A 13619-nucleotide genomic window follows, 5' to 3' on the forward strand; every position below is an offset into this window, starting at 1 on the left:
CCCCCCCCGAACCAGCCTCCCTGGTGCCCCCTGGACGAGCCGACCATAGCTCTGTCCTGCTCCTCCAGCCAGGCCCTGCATTCCTGTCCTAGCCGCAGACCCCATGCACCACCCATCTTGGCAGTGCCCCCTACACCACTCCCTCCCTCCCCATGGGGGACTCAATCTGCCCTCCTCCATACACTTACCCATAGGGATCTGTGGGAGCTGCTCTCCATGCTGCCTGGCTGCCCCGTGCATGTGTGTGCGCGCACATGTACATAGCACCCTCTGCCTGGTCACCCTCCTCCCACTTCCCCCAACCCTAAGCAGCCCCTTGCAGGCTGAACTCTTCCAGCCTGCAAGAGGAACCCATTGTTTCTGACTTTTTTCTCCTTTAAAGGGGAAAATCTGCATTTTTCTGCAGTGAACAGAAAAGCCGGATACCTGTATAATCCATCGACACTGTTCAGCATCTTTCCAACTCCATTTTGTATCATTGCAACCTCAAATAGGGTTGCGACCCCAAGGTTGGGAACCACTGCATTAGATTCAAGGCTCCCCTCAGAAAATGTGAGGTGTTCGCTTTCACTAATTGTTTGACTATGGGGGAAAAAAAGCAATTCTTCTGTTGCAAGGAACTCAGAAAGACCACAACAGGTACGAATGTTGTTGACACTATGGATTCCTATCTGAAATGTCTGATTTTTATCTTGTGTAGGCATTTGCACATCTAACTACGCTAATATTGAGCAGCACCCTTAAAAGGATTTCATGGCCTGCTAGGGTGCTGTGGCACCATGTTTGAGAATCATTGTTAGCATCATGACTGAAAAAGAAATTAAAACCCCTACTTTCCTATCATCCTGTGAGCCATAGTGGAGGTTTACCTGTCCAAATTTAGGGTTTCCAATGCATCATTACTCTGTTAGTGAGAGAAGGCTAGCTGTGTTAGTCTGAAGGTAGGTAGAAGGTAGGGAAGTCTCGTACCTTAGAGACTAACCACTTCAGAAAGGCATGATCTTTTGTAGGCAACAGCCTATCAGATGCATCTGATGCAACAAGTTGTTGCCTATGAAATTTTATACTAATCTGAACCAGCCTAGGGGCTGCTACTGGCTCCAGGGGTAACCCCCAGCCGAGTAGCCCCTATTGGCCACTAACTTTAGCCCTGTGACTCTTGTCAGTCCCGCTGACTCCCGCATCTAATGACAGAAGGCAACCCTTACCACCTTCACCAAAAGGGCCCTCTAGCCACTCTAACCCTAATATACTAAAAAAATCAAACATCTACTACAACTTATTTTAATTTTATTTAAAAAAAATATTTTTGTCCCCTCCGTGCCATGCTGTGCGAGTCCCAGCCTTGCAGTGGAGAACAACATGCTGCTTGGATGGGCCAGGCCAGGCTGGCTCCATGCTGCACCATAAGGTTCCTGGCTGCAAGGCTGGGACCTGCATGGTGCAGAACAGAGCCAGCCTGGCCCAGCTCATCCCAGCTGTGGTGCACAGTTCCCCACTGCAACGCCAGGACCCATGCAGCGTGGCATGGAGGAACCAGGCTGAGCCGGATCCATGCCGGGCCACGTGGGTCCCAGCCTTGCTGCCAGGACCCATGTGCCACAGCCAGACCGGGCCAGGCTGGCTCCATGCCACACCATGCAGTCCCTGGCCTTGCAGTCAGAACAACATTGTGCCGGGCCAATCTGGGCTGGCCCCATGCTGTGCCATGTGGGTCCCGGCCTTGCAGCCGGGAAGTGCAAGCTGCAGCTAGGATGGGACAGGTGGAGCTGGCTCTCCACCTCCAACCACACCCCCAACATACATCCACACCCTCCCACAGCCCCCTTCCCCCCAACCATAACCCCACGTACACTGCCGGCAGTTCCCCCGCTCCCCCACCACCTGTTCTTATCTGAATTTCAACTCTCGGATGAGGGAGGGCTAGAGCACCAGGGCAGAAACCTCTGCCAGCCAGGAGCTTCCAGTCTCCAGAATCTCCAGGGGGTGGGGGTGGGGCGGGTCAGGTTGGGGTTGGGTTGGTTGCGTCTTGCAACCAGAGCCCCCCAAGCTGCTTGCTGCTGCAGCCGGCAGCTCATGCTGCCAGTGGCTCATCTGCTTTTGCATAGGCAACCACCAGCAGGTAATAATTGTCTAAATTTTAGAGGGGCCCCACAGCCCAGATAGAATGGTCTGGTGGGCCAGTTCCAGCCCATGGGCCATATTTTGCCTGCCCCGCCCTAATCCTAATCCTGTGGACCCACAATCCCCACCCCTCATTTTTAATCAGTGACCCTGACCAGTCCAGTCTCTAAACCCTGATCAAGTGACTGCTACCAAGCCCTGTCTTGAGCCCAGCAGCCTCACTCCGAACACTAGCCTGGTGGCTGCTTCCAATTCCAAACCTAAATCTAGCCCAAGGTCCCTTCCCCCAGCACTAAACCATTCTCAGGAGACCCTTCCAGACCCATCCCTAATGGCTGCTACCAGCTTCTGTTCCCAGACTCCTACTGAATTCACCCACGTAACCGCAGTCCAGAGGTCTCCTACCCACATCAACCATCTCGCTAGCGTGGCCTATAGAAGCCCCAGACCTAACCACAGCCTGGGAATGTCTTCTAGCCCTAGGTCTTTAGCCTGCTTCCCCTACTAGGTCCTTCCCTAACTCTAGCCTCTGCCAGGTACAGATCTAACCCTAGCCTGCCAGCTTCTCCCATTCCTAGCTCTAACTCTAGCGCATCAGCACATACTGCCTAATCCCTACCACAGTGGCCCCTACCTACTTCAGCCCTAGCCCTGTTCCAGTGGCCCCTTGGTTGGGCTAGGGCTTTAGGCAGTAGTGGCCACCAGGTTGTGCTTAGGTTTTGGGCTGGCAGGAGCAGCTGAACGAGTCTTAGGGTATAAGCCATTAGGGACCCTTCTGGCTAGGGATAACATTGGGTATGGCAAGGGGCACTGGGCTAGGCTTACCTGCGGAGCTGCCAGGAAGGTGGTAGGATTCCAGGATGGAATCCACCGCCTCCCCCGCTGTGGAAATGAAGAAGCTGGCCAATGCTGCTCTATGGCAAAAGAGACTCATCCCATAAGATTATGCTCATCCTCAAGAATTAATCTTGTTTTAGTCTACTAATCAATAAACTTCTCACATTGGTTGGAATAACTCAAGGATTCATTTAAATTCTTTTTCACCCTTCCCACCTTGATCAACATTTGATAACAATGGGACAGGTAGGTTGTGCTGAGCTAGAATTAGGGTGGGAACAGAACACTTTGCTGGGTGAGGCTTAAAGGTGGAACCAGTAGGCAGCCCATGGATACAGTTGGGATTGGGGTATAAATTACTGAGTGAGGGATAAGGTTTGGACCCATAGGAACTTCCAGGCTACAGGATGATAGGGATCCCTGGTGGTATGGTTGGAGTCTGTAGGAACACCAGCCAGAGTTAGTGGCAAGGATGCAGTGGGTGCCAGTTTGGAGTTGTGGATATAACTTGTTAGGAGCTTGCTGGGCTACTTTGAGGCTGGGGGTAGTAGAACCCTGCCTGTGACAGCTGAAAATTATGTCTGTGTGGTGAAGGTGCTTGCTGAACACTCTGTAAGGATTAGACCAGGTGTTTCTTGTTGTTTGTTTATGTATGGAGCTGCATGTTGCCACTAAGAATTTTAATTAAAGTAAAAGTTTAGTGACGCCTTGTGTGTAGTGAGGCCTTGTAAGATTAGTGAGGCCTTGAAAGTAGTAGGACCTTGTATGTAGTGACGCAGTTAAAATTAACCTTATCAGAAAAATGCAAAGGCTTGTACTGCTATTGGTCAGTCATAAGGAAAGTTTGTAGTGTAAGAATATGAGTGGCTGTCAGTCAACAGCGTAGCTCAGAAGTTATAAATTAGCTAGCACATCCAGAAATTAGCAGAAGGAAGATGCAGCATTGTAAAAGAAGTAGATGCTGACCTGGATTTGGTGGGCCAGTGGATCTCGAGGAGCCCGAGGACTGAAGACCAGGGTCCTTCCTGGTACCCCGCGGACAGCGCAGATCAGGACACCTGACTTCGCTGAGCTTTATAGAAGAGGAACTTGTCGTACATCAGGCATCAGAGGGGACTGCCGATAAGTTGCCGACGCAAATTGTTATTGTCTGTCATTGTTGTCTGGTTATACTACACGTAGTTGTGTGTTTGTTAAGTCAATAAAACCTTTTTTACTTTTTTACTCCCGACCACTCTCTCAATCCTGAACGCCTCCCGCCCCCTCACTGGAGGCTGGGACACCTGCCCTTGGGCTGGTAGGGGCCCCCAGGCTATGATTCAGGCTGGGGTTAATAGAGATGGCCAGACATGAGTTAGGGCGTGACCTGGTAAGGGACATCAGGTTAGTGTCAGGTTTGGAGCCAATAAGAGTCCCAGGGTTGGGTTAAGGTTAGGGTTGCTGGGGGGCTACTCAGCTATGCCTAGTTGCCAGTCTAGGGGCAGGGCTGGAGCCTGAACTAGGGATAGTAGGAACTAGATTTATTATGTGAGTTGCCACCATACTACTCCAGTGTACGGTGAACAATTTGCCCAAACTACTGGAAAACACCCAGACTGACCACAAACACAAATGAGAAGGAAATGCAATCTTTCTTTTGGCATGCCCAACTCCAAGTCAGAGACCTAGACAGAGAAGGTCTATAAACCAAAGAGTGATTCAGCCCAACAGTGTTGTAGAGGGGACCCTCCATCACAGAGCAACATACACTTCATTACAATAGGGTGTGCAAAATGAAGTTTATTTTCTACCTAAGTGGATTTTTACAACTTTCGATTTCCCCTCAGCCTGAAGAAGGGCATGTGTGCCTGAAAGCTTTCAAAGAGAGATTTTTGTTGTTGTTGTTGTTGTTGTTGCTATTTTCTAGCTGGTCTAATAAAAGATATCATCTCTGAACCAAGAGCTTTAGAGTTTTGTATTCCTCTTCGTCTCATACCAACATAGCTACAAAACAGATCCCTGACTGCATAGGAGCATTTAAACAACTTTCCTCAAGATTCCACTAATTTAAAGCAGTAACTACAAAGAAAATCATGACTGCTATACTGTCCTGGAGGAAGTGGACATTGACAAGTTACCAGTAGTTTGTGTTTTAAAAAAAAACCCCTCCCAAACTGCTCCACAGCATGATGTTACAATGTCTCCAGCATAATCTTGTTCTAACACCTTAATATCAGCAGTACAAGCACAACAGGAGGGGATCATTGTACCTCATCAGATATAGCATCACCATAAATATGATTGATAAATGATAGGACAAACCCAACTGTTCCTATGGATCTTTGGGAAAAATCCAATGCACATAATCAACCACCTTTGCCTGATTTCACCAGAGACTGAATGGGATACACAGTGGTTAATTTTTTGCTTTCTATCACACAAAATTTCCTTGACTATTCAGTTCAACCAGATGCTGAATTCTACTTTTCATGTTATCACTTCTGTACTCACATGGACCATGTGAATGATTCATTTATCAGAAAAGATGTGCAAGAGGAGAAAAACCTCACAAAAGTTGTCTCAACATGTCATTTCCCAAGTTGATGCGGAATGGCTGGAAAAATGGAACTGCTTCAAACTGAATGAAGAAACTGGTTTAGCAGCTATGAAGCTCTCAACAAGCCATGAAACTATTGCTAACAGAAATGGGGGTTATTTTGCCAAGGTTAATGACAACCATGAAACTTTCAAAACTCAAATTGTAAAGATAAAAAATACATGCTGAGTACGTAAGTGGAAAAGCATGGTTGCGGTATAAGTGCAATGCACTGCCATCAGTCTTAACTTAGTGAACTACAAGATATGTAACCTGAGGAAGCAAGTTGTTTCTATCAGCCTATGAGTGAAGTGCAATTCATGGTATGCTTAATTATCTTTTAGGATATTCTCCTCCTAAAAGGAGGATGCAGCTCCTCTCACTCACAGAGGATTCAAATTGTGTATATCATGCTTTCAAAAGCATTGAATAGCAGAAAAAGCCTAAGGTTTACTTTGCCGAAATGAAGAAATTACAGAACTCTGCCACAAACACAATATTGTAGAGACAAATGAGGACCAACTTGAAGCTGCAAAAGAAAAATTTGTAGAAACCTCTGCATCTCCTACAGACTTCTTTGTACCAACCCTTTGGGTCACAGACAGGTTGCAGAGAAAGATTTCAGGAGTGTACCTGAAAAAGCCCAATGGTATGTAACCCAGTTACATTTTTCTGTTTTAAATGCCATAATTGGCAAGTGAGGGAGGTGACTTACTAGAGGAACTATGGAACTTGCTGGAACCTGTGATTTAGTGTTGAAGTATGACACAATGGCGTGCCATACTGTTGCACAAACGGCTAGTTTCGTGCCCCTGGAGGCTTGTCCAATCCACCTCTAGGAGAGAGTCTCACACACAGGCTGGGTCCAATTTCAGATTTATTGTTTGCAAACAAGTTCGACAAGGGAGCTTAATTTACTCAAATCCGTGTCGACCCCAAACAGAGTCTGGGGTTCCTTTTTATAGCTAACATAAACAAAAGATTCTAACGTGTCGCGTAATTATTGGTAGCCCAAGTATTACGTCTTACAACATATGTCTAGCAGGTACATGTTCTATGATGGTTTACATACATGTCTCATTTACATCTTAAATCTCCTCCCTGGGGCCGTCCTTAAGTCCATTTCAGTCATTCTTTGGTCAAGGTCTGAGTTCTTCACATCAGCACCTTTCCCTGTGCCTCTTCTCTTATCTCTCGTAAGGAGTTATTTGTTGCATCTGTTCCTGGCTATGTCTGCAGAAGTCTAGTGCTACTCGTAAATCTATCATTGGCCTACATACCTTAGCAGAAGCAAGCGTGATAATATGCAGAAGCAATTATGTAGTGAAACTAAACAGTTCTCAGCTGTGAAGCCTTTGTGTAGGGAGATGAGACATTTTTTTTACCACACAGCTGCTACACAAACGTTATTGCAAAATCATAATGACTAGATTATAACATATTTTTACCACAATACCAATCCTCACTTTGTAGCTGCAGACATTTTGCTAATACAGAATCTGCATTTCAAAAGCCTTCAAGAAATATCTAAGCCCCCTTATGCAAATATTTACAGTCTCATTCAGTTTACTCTCACTTTGCCTGTCAAGAAAGCTGCATCCAAGTGAAGCTTTTCTGCAATGAGATAGTTAGAAAGTAGCTGTGCTCAACCACAGGAAAAGAAAGATTTTCTTCACTGCTGCTGCTTCTTCAGACAGAAGCTCTTTATATGCATAAAGCTATTCTTTATGCTTGTGCTCATTCTTCATAGCATTAAGCTACTCAATATGGCAAAGATTTAAGTAACCACAAACAAAAAACTGCAGGGTGATTTAATCAGCAGGAGAAACGAGTTATTGATTTCATGTAATTCAGGGGTCAAACTCGTCTGGCCTTGCAGATTCAGTGCTGGCCCCATAGGCCGGATCAGGCCCACAGACCAACCCTTCCTTCCAGTCCAGAACATGTTGGGAAGAGGCCTGGCATGCTGGGTGCTTGGCTACTGTGGTAAAAATATAACATAATCTATACATCCTGCTTTTGTAAATTGCTTCTGCATGTTTTCACAATCGCTTCTGCTAAGGCATGTAGGCTACTAATTGATTTACGAGTAGCACTAAAACTTCTGCAGACGGAGCCAGGAACGGGTGCAATAAATAACTCCTTACGAGAGATAAGCGAAGAGGGACAGGGAAAACTGTTGATGTAAAGAAATCACACCCTGACCGAAGGATGACCGAGATGGGCTTAGGGACTGCCCCAGGGAGGGGATCTAAGATGTAAATAAGACATGTATGTAAACCGTCATAGAACATGTAACTGCTAGACATACAATGCAAGACGTAATGTTTAGGCTGCCAATAATCACGCAACACGTTGAAATCTATTGTTTATGTTAGCTATAAAAAGGAACCTCGAACACTGTTTGAGGTCGACTCTGATTTGAGCGACTCAGCTCCCTTGTTGATCTGTTTGCAAACAATAAATTTGAAATTGGACCCAGCCTGAGTGTGTGTGACTCTCTCCTAGAGGTGAATTGGAAAAGCCTCCAGGGGCACGAAACTAGCAGTTTGTGCAACACTACCACTGTGGGAACAAGCCACAGTGCCGGGCTCTTTCCTCTGGTGTTGCTGGGGCTCCAATACCACAGCTCTTGCCCAACTGCTTGGCCGCAGTCACGAGAAGGTCCCCCACATCAAGGTTGCAGGCCAGACGACCTGTCTCTGTGGGTCGTTATGTTTGACACCCCCGATCAAAATTATGCATTTTTGTAATGCTGAGAAGTGAACAGCCCCATAATACTGAAGATTCTAAAAAGGAAACCTTTACTTATCCTGTCCCCACCAGAATGTGAAAGTCAAAGTTCACCTACAGCCAAGCTGCTGCAACTTTATCATCATTTTGCCACACCCAAATATTTTGAAGTGTAATCAAGTTGCTAAGCAGATATAATGACAATTCAGGCCAGGGACAGGAATGGACTTCAGAAAACTACCAAATGCTGTGGAAACCCATTGTTTCTCTTTGTAAGTGAAACCACAGATGACTGTTGTGAAGCAGTTGGCTGTAAAGTTCTCATTCTGTGACAAAAACTTTGAAAACCAAAACTTCAATATTATTGAATGTCCAGATGGAACAGGAGCAGAAATGGCTCTTGTTCAGACCCATCTTCAGGAAACCATTGAACACTTAATAGTTTCTGCTAAGAACTGGATTGTTGTATTTTGATATACCTGCCATGACTGGTATTCACAAATCCTTATTTAAAAAGATCACTGAATTCCATGGGTTGTAACCATTCACTGTGATTCATCTCATAAGTGATTATACCTGCAGGGAAGCTGTCATCTTCTCTAGTGGACTTGCATGGAAACATATACAATCCCAAGGAATACTGAAGCCCTTCACGTATTTCAAGAATTCTTCAGCATAGATTTCCACAAAATGCTCAGACATGGTCAGATGAGGTGCTTGCCACTCCAAGCAAATGTGAAAAGGGTTAAGGAACAAGGGGAAATATCGGGCTATGATATTTTTGAAGGCCCTCCTTATGCTAATACTGTGATACGTGACACAACGAAGGACCCATTCAAGAAGTGCCTCATGGGACTCACAGACCATGCTCTGGGGATTTCTGAAAGTTTCAACACATGATTCAAGAAGGACGCCCCACTCTTTTCAACAAGAGATAAATCAGTTTTGATAATTGGCTGAACACTTGATGACAACTTCTTTATGTCAAAGCTGTTGATGTCAGAAATGGAAAGTCTAACTTGGAAACTGAATGCATTTCTATTGCTCAATTTTATCAAGAGTTAGCTGCAACCTATACCATGTTTATTCTTAAAGGTCCAGATCCTAAAAAGTAAATTGTGTATGAAACACCTTGTAACTTCTACACTATATTTAATGGGTCTAGAGGGACAGCTTGGAGGGAAGCATTTCCAACCCACAGCAATGACAAAGCTTAAGTAGATTTACAGTTGGCTAATGGCTACACGTCATTGCTCTCTTCAGAGATGAAAGGTATTATAAATTACTGTTTGGTACAGTTAAGCTTTGGGGGGGAAAGTCAGATCAGTATGCAATGACAACCTCTTGAAATCCAAATAATTGATACTTCAGTTCTTCAACAGAAGAACTGATACTTCAAGGATTTCAAAATGTGAAATACTTGAGAAGAACAGTTTTCCTATGGACCACAAAACAAAGTGAGCAAGTAAATTAAAGGACCAAATATACTAATAATGCTGTCATTTACTATGACAAAAAAAAATCCCAGTACTTCCAAGGCAGTGTAGTTTCTATTTAAGCTCTGAAAAAAATCTACTACTGTACTATGTCGTCAGGTCATGCTCTAAATTCACAAATCTTAAAGAAAACTGGTTGTGAAAAAATATGCATGGGTATTACACTAAAACCTTCAATCATAATGCAGATGTGACTAATCACATATTCATTTAATAATAAACAAATAAACTACAGAGCTGTTGAAGGCTAGTAGAAACATTTAAAAAATCTGAAGAGCTGCTATAAAGTTTAGTATGATGCTAAGCAAGGACTTGAAATTGCAGCAAAGTAGTTCTACACTGAAGATCAGGAAAAACTTCACTGTTAGAACAGTGAGACAATGGAATAGACTGCCTAGGAAAGTTGTGGACTCTCCTTAATTGCAAATTTCAAGAAGCTGGATAAGCATTGGTCAATAGAACCAATGTTGGAATGATGCCTGGAGTGTGCTGTGAAGCGCAAACCTTGGAAGCTCAGGAGCTCTCCACCTGGATGTACCCATAGTTTGGAGGTAAGAAGAGCTCAGCAGCCCAGAGCAGACAGAAACTGGAAAATGAAGCAAGTTCCACAACCAGCTTGGTTATGAAACAGGATTTAAAAGTGGGAACAGATTTATGGAAGTGACAGGATAACAGAAAGGGGAGTCCTGGCTCTCTAGTTAGGGTGTTTGTGGTTCCCAGTTCAGGGTGAAGGTTTGATTTTCCCATGTTTCTGGGCTTTGCTAACTGCCACGTGGGACTGGGAAGGGTTTGTTTATTCCTCGCCCCTTCCTGTTGCTACAGATGTCAAGTTTTTGTTGTTGTTCCACTTCCCTGAGGCTGAAAACAGAAGTCATTTTTGGAATACGATCATCTATGCCACAACACACGCTGGCACAACTGATCCACTTCACTGATGTCTACAGACATTGCTGGGATTGTTGTCCCATAGGATCAAGCCCCGGCTGCTCCTGGAGTTTCAGGGGCCTAATCCTGCATGAAAACAGCTCTAGGTGCTGCCCCACAAGTTACAGCACATGTCTTCAACCCAAGGGAAACCTCCCAGTTGCAGACACACCTGCTGTGTCAGGGCACAGGAGAATCTACCTGCAAGGGATTCTGCTCCAGGTGAAGGGGAGAACTCCCATAAGGGTGTCCCCCTCCATGCTGGCAGACCCCCCCCCCGTGAGGGCAGTGTGCTATGGGCAACTTCCCCCAGCACCAGCATAGAGAATTCTCATAGGGTTTCCCCCCCTGCACTTGCAAACTATGGGCTGTAGTAATGAATACACACCTGGTATCAGGGCATGGGTGCAAGCACAGAAGAAACCAGTATGGGAATTCCCCACTTCTTGCAGACACACACCCTGGGAATCCCCTGCAGATTACTGCAGCACAGGTTATCATCACTGTGCCCCAACTCGGGAGCATGCATACGCAAGCAGGAAACCCTGATTTGCAGCCACGTGCCTATGTTGGGATGAGGCAGCTAGAGCCGCTGTCTCGCAAGACCAGGCCCTTAAGTTCCTGGAGCTCCTGCCCAGGGCGGCTGGAGAACGTGGGCAGCCACAGGCATTCTTCTGCCATAAGTGAACAGATGTTGGCTACAAAAAAGTGGCACAAATGATGGCTAGGGTCGTTGCTGTCACAAAATTAAGGTATTTGTGGTGCAACAAAGGGCTACCACCAACATCCCACACCATCCTGCCTTACATATCTACAGGAACAAGATTACAACCCAGAATACAGACCCAAAGATATCACTGAGCTTATACACTTCATCCTCACACACAACAATTTCACTTTTAATAATCAACACTTCCTCCAGATGATGGGAACAGCTATGGGCACTAAAATGGCCCTACAATATGCCAACCTTTTTATGAGCCACCTGGAAGAAGACTTCCTCAAGAACTGCACCATCAAACCCTTGCTGTACTTACGATATATCAATGACATCTTCATCATTTGGAGTGAGAACCGGGAATCTCTAATTGAGTTCCACCAGAAATTCAACAATCACCATCCCTCCATCCGACTTTCTTTAGAATACTCCAACACCAACATCCCCTTTTTAGACACAAGGATCAGTATCCAGAAGGGTAAAATACAGACCACAGTATACAAGAAACCCACAGACCAACATACATATCTGCACAGAACCAGCAATCACCCGAAACACACCAAAAAAGCTGCAATATACAGCCAAGCCCTCAGATACCACCGCATCTGTACTGAAGAGAACACCCGGGATTGCCACCTCACCAATCTTAAAAAGGCTTTCACCCAGCAAGGACACTCCTCCAGAGAGGTAGATCGCATGTTTGAAAGAGGCACCTGGATACCACGTGAAGAACTGCTGCAGTACAGAAGAAAAACACCCACAAATCACACGCCGCTGGTTATGACGTATCACCCATCCCTTGAACCTGTACGGAAAATCCTCAAAAACCATGCCATGACAAGAAATGCAAAATCTGCCCCCACATCTCCACCACCTCCACTATTACTACACCCCACAACAGAGCCATCAGCATCCCAGGATCTTACAGCTGCACCTCCAGGAATGTAATATACCACATCCAATGCACCAAATGCCCTGATGGAAAATATGTAGGAGAGACCAGACAACAACTGCGCACCAGAATGAACGCACACCGGAAATCCATCAAAGACAGAAACACCCAATTACCGGTGGAGGCACATTTCTCACAGGAGGGCCACTCTCTCTCCAATCTCTCAGTCCTGATCCTCAAGGGAAACTTACACAACACTTCCCAGAGACGAGCCTATGAGCTCCATTTCATCAACCTGCTGGATACCAGAGATCATGGACTAAACATAGACATTGGATTTTTGATACATTATAATCTGCCTGGCAACTGACTCCCCAGCCCAGCCCAGCCCAGCCCAGCCCCTGGCTTGTTTACTTTTCATTCCATCCAGGAAGAGCACACACCAACTGCTGCAGCTTCCTGAGCCTGACGAAGGGTTTTTGAACCCGAAAGCTTGCTTAATAACTATTCTCCAACCATTTGGGTTGGTCTAATAAAAGATATCAAATTCACCCAAGGAACCTTGTCTGCCTATATCCTTAGACCAACACGGCTACAACCTAAACCCCTGTAAAAGGCCTCTATTCACTCAAGTGGCTACCACCCTATTTTTATGGTGACATGAAGGCTGTGTCTCCTTGCAGCCTCGGGAGGAACCAGTGGGTGTTGGGTGCAGCCAAAGGCTGGGAGGCTTGATCCTTGCAGGGTCAGACCTATCACCACAGCTGGGACCAGACAGGACTTCCCTCCCGTTGACAACCAGACCCGCAGGGATGGGGGGAAGGCGGCAGTCTGGCCTTTCGCCGCAGTCGGAAGCACAGTTCCCTGCCTTGGATCTCAGGTGTACTGCAACAATGTCCCTCCTGCCCTGGCCACTACAGTGCCCTTATCTCCCCTGGTTTCCCGGAGGCGGGGGGAGGTCTCAGGCACGGGTTTGGGGGGCCACGTGAGAGCTGCATCTGCGTGGGGCACTCTCCGGTGAAGCTCTACTCCTTCCTCCCACACTCTTCTCCGACAGCCCTCCCCGCGGGGGCGGGGCTGCGTGCGGCTCCCACGGTCTCCCGCCCAGCCAGGTTGCGGCGCATGCGCGCGGCGCCCGCGTGCCCTGCCCGATGTCAGGGGTAATTTCCGGCGGCCCCGGGACTGCTTCCGAGTTGCGCCTCTGTCTTCTCCGGCCCCTTCCAGACAGCTCTGTTGGCGCGCGGTCGCTCGAGGGCGAGGCGGAATGGCCGGGGGCGCGGGGCCGGGCTGCGGCCGCTCGGGGTCCTGCGCCCGGCCGCG

This window comes from Alligator sinensis, unplaced genomic scaffold (genome assembly GCF_000455745.1).
Source record: "Alligator sinensis unplaced genomic scaffold, ASM45574v1 scaffold159_1, whole genome shotgun sequence".
Taxonomy (NCBI): Eukaryota; Metazoa; Chordata; order Crocodylia; family Alligatoridae; genus Alligator; species Alligator sinensis.